The 4,384-nt window shown below is 31.6% G+C and overlaps 1 long non-coding RNA gene across 1 annotated transcript; it reads left to right on the forward strand.

Annotated features, from left to right (window-relative positions):
- Nucleotides 1-2,425: 2,425 nt before the first annotated feature.
- On the forward strand, nt 2,426-3,831 carry LOC134705519 (uncharacterized). Its single transcript, XR_010105585.1, has 3 exons — nt 2,426-2,558; nt 2,990-3,056; nt 3,480-3,831. It is a non-coding gene; the product is annotated as an uncharacterized LOC134705519 (long non-coding RNA).
- The last annotated feature ends 553 nt before the right edge of the window (nt 3,832-4,384 follow it).

Genomic DNA, 4,384 nt, shown 5'->3' on the forward strand with positions numbered 1-4,384 from the left:
AATTATTAACCAAAAACTAAAACTTCATTTTCCACTCTTTTTCCGTTTCCAACAGCAGACATCCTGGAAGTGCCAACCTCGACTGCACTTCTAACAATGCTTTTTAACATTCTGGTATAGTTCCATTACAATTCGTCCATACGATTCCGAGAAATAGTATGGACAAAATGTGTGGAATAATAATAAAAATAAGAAAAAGAATCGTCCGATAACAATATGTCACCCGACCTCCGTCAGGGTGACATAACTCCGTCAGGGTGACATAACTCCGCCAGGGTGACATAACTCCGTCAGGGTGACATAATCAGGAAAATTTTCTTACCATTTCTTTGAACTGTTGTGTCATCTATTGTTAAAATCACAATCTTTTATATTTTCTAAATTTAAAAGAAAGTTCTTACATCACTAAAACTAATCCATATATGAAATAGCTAATTAAGGAAATCATGCATTTATTACAAACATTGCACTATATAATAAATCCGTCCCACAATTCAAAAGGCAATACTGGCCAATAGGCCAGGAAGAACTTGTTAAATTGAGTGACACTGACTCTAAGAAACTTTGACAATGAGAGGCAATCGAACATACCTATTGAAGTAGTACAAGATGATAGTTCAATAACAGACAATTTAGATATAGTGTTAGATAAATGGAAGAACTGTTTTCATAATTTACTTAACCAAAATGTGTTTTTGAATGTAGATAATAATTGTAATAAGATGGAAAATTTTGAAATAAGAGAAAATATTGTATGCAATCAACTTGATGAAGAAATTTCAATTAATGAGGTGTTTAAAGTCGTAATGAAGGCAAAGAATTGTAAAAGCCTTGGTATTGACCTAGGCCTTATTACAATGAACATTTTTGACTTGTCCATATTTACAGTTAAGTCATTTACATAATACCATATACTTAAAACATCTAATATTCTTTGAAAGTCATTTTCATTTTCGGCTAATAATACTACATCGTCTGCATATAACAATATACAAATCTTTTCACCATTTACGTTTCTACCAATATCTAAGCTCTTGATGTCATCAACTAAGGTATTTATGAAAATATTAAATAATAACGGCGATAATATGCAGCCTTGTTTTAGGCTAGAACGTGGTCCAAACCAATCGGTCAAATTGCCATTTATCTTGACACAAGATTGAACTTTATAATACAAAGAATGTGAAGCATTTAATATTTTGGAACACAAACCTAAGGATTATAATTTACTAAACAACAAATTAGACTTATTCCTCTACAGGACATCGGATCTCTGGGATCAGCCGTGGATGACTTGGGGATCGGTGTAATGATACATCTATTCCACATAGCTGGCACTTTACCGGAATTATAACATACATTGATGACACGGATAAGCGCATTCAATGTTGTCGGATTTTTATATAATTCAACTGGAATATCATCAACGCCAGGAGATTTACGACATTTTGATATTTTCACTACATTATACACTTCGCTAGTACTGGTATTTCACCATCTAAAATTTCATCCCAAATTAGATCACTATCACAATTTTCTATTTCATTACTAATACTAGTATCGCTATTTTTATTTAACATTTCTTCAAATCACATTTCCATTTATCAAATATCTAAAATTTCATAGTTCATGTTAAAACAAAAAAAATCAAAAAAAATCATAGTTAACATTAAGATTCTATACAGCGAATTTTGTCATGTATTGGGAATCTATTTATGATGCTCAAAGTTCAAATAAAAGTCACTTTTCTCAATCGCAATCAAGTTAACATCATCAGTCAAATCTGTATCACCACTGTCACCGACACAAACCTGAAAAAGAGCAGTATCTCGAAAAAAAAAGTGGAGTGGGAGGGCGGGTTTATAATTTTTCCGCTTACGAAATTTAAACAGCTTGCATGCTGCGATAAAATTCTAAAAAAGACTTAAAGGGAAATCACACTATTGTTTATACGCATCGCTCTCGGCGCCGCTATAGTGTCGTAACTGTATTATGACGTCGACGTTTTCGTGTCCGTCGTAAAGGTTGCTAATTTGAAAATAGAGAGCCGCTCGAAGGGACATTCCACTAAAGCAGGAGAAATTATAATGAACATATCATATTTTTTTACAACTGTGCTAGCATGTATTTATTCGTGATTGAATAAATACTGATATGATTTTGTAATTTATATTTTATTTCCTATTTGAATTTACTTTAAATAAAGATGATTTTATTCCTAATGCATATTTGTGTTTTCGTTTTCAAATAGATTAATTACGGATTGTAATTAATTATGAGTGGTACTATTCGTATTTTATATTCACGGACTTTGACGATTGACTAGTTTGGCCTTGAATGTTACTCACTTCTACTATTCTGTTGGTCAGTGTTTTTCGCTTGATTTGACCGCACACTTTCTGCTATTTCATTGGTTATATATCTTTTGGCGGTTTATTTATATTAAGTCTATATTCAATTGTGGATTGATGTTCAAACCGAACAGACGTTTCATTTACTTTATTTGCTGTTTTCTATTTTGTATCATTTGTATTGGAGGAATTCCACGATTGTTTCAGGTCAGTTTGCCTACTTATCTCTTTAGATATTCTGTCTTTATCTTACTTTCATTGTAATTTTATTACCGGATTAATCAGTATTTCACGCATGAGTAACTTTCCATTTTAGCATGAATTCATAGTAAGAATGTGTATCGTGTGATTGGTGAATGAATGTTGTAAACTATTTAAAAGGTTAACGTAACTTTTATAACAGGCACATTATTGATTTACATTTGAGCTACATAATTTAAGCCTGAAAATAAATAGTGTAGATATAAACGTATTGAATGTCGCATATTTGAGCAGAATGAGTCCGAGAGTAAATGAGTAATAGGTTAACTTGATAAATACTTTTCAGAGTCTTTATAATATTTTTGTCTCCGATTGATAGATTTTAAGTACTATATAAGTCTGTGCATAGTAACTATAATTTAGTATTTGTTTTACAGGTATTTGACAGAGTTCTGCATATGATGTAGATACACATAGAGGCATAACCTTTGTACCTCATACGAGGTAAGAATGAGTGTTCATTTGTAGTTGCTTATTATTTTATTAGCTTAGTTATTTTGCTTTGTTTAGCTTAGCTTATCTTTATTAATTAACTGCTTGTTGCTATTTGCTTAATTAATGCTTATTGTGCTTAGACTGTTTGTTTATAGTTTTAACGGCTAATTCGTATATTATAATGTTTTGCTAAACGAGGAATTATATTTCTATTTTGCTTTTCTGACAAGTTAAATTCTGTTTCGAACGTCACAGAAAGTTATATTTTGATAAGATAAGGTTAAATTGCACATTTTGTTAATTTCATAAACTGTGACGTATTTTACAGTCAATTGGTTAATTTTTGTGTGTACACATATTATATTGATATAATACATGTTTTAAGAGAATTGATTTATATACGTTGTTATTTAATGTAATATTATTTTACAGGGTTTCTTTTGATGCTTCATTGAATAATAAAACTATCCAGAACCCTATACATAGTCAACTATTATTCACGCCCAGATAGTGCGACTACATTTTGGCGCTCACGTTATTTGGAGGATAGTGAAGGATTCACGACAAAACATCTAGATAGGAAAGATCAGAAAAGGATCCGTTGGCTCCGACCGGAATATTCCAAGTTAGAGAAAATAGTGAACCGTAGCTCCGGCCGGCGTATTCTAGAATTCGAAACCGAGATTGACCATTGTTGACATTTCGATTTCCGGTACTCGAGTACGAAAACAACACATAGAAATTTGTGCACAAGTTCAAGAAAGGACCTGATATTTTGTGTTTATTCTTGTATTTGTAAGATACTTTTCATTTATAATTGATTCATATATATGTTGACTACATGACTAATGGTATTGAGTAGCGATTTATTCAGAATTTATTGAGAAATTTGAAAATATTGTCTTTGAAAATTTCAACGATTTTTCATTTGTAACTGTACTGAATTTTTTGAACATAGATTAGAGACATTTTAGAATAGGTGACACTTGTCAATCATTGAAGGTTCATGTTAAACATCACTTGGTGTTGATTGATTATATGTACATGTATGTTTACACTTTAGTTATACATTGATACTTGACCACCGGACCACAACCCCACCCCCATTCGAGGTCGAACTGGGTCAACACAGGTCAAGGTCAACCGGAAGTACATACACATCCTGTATAAACATAAACATTGTGATAACCTACCATTGATTGATTGTTTATATTGAATTTTCAAGCCACTGATTTGCAAATTAACAATAGTTTGCAATTTATTAAATGGTATCACAAACAATAGTTGTTTTTGGTAATTGTGCATACACGCATACACTTTTTGTGAGATAAAGCTTT

This window comes from Mytilus trossulus, chromosome 2 (assembly GCF_036588685.1).
Source record: "Mytilus trossulus isolate FHL-02 chromosome 2, PNRI_Mtr1.1.1.hap1, whole genome shotgun sequence".
Classification (NCBI taxonomy): Eukaryota; Metazoa; Mollusca; class Bivalvia; order Mytilida; family Mytilidae; genus Mytilus; species Mytilus trossulus.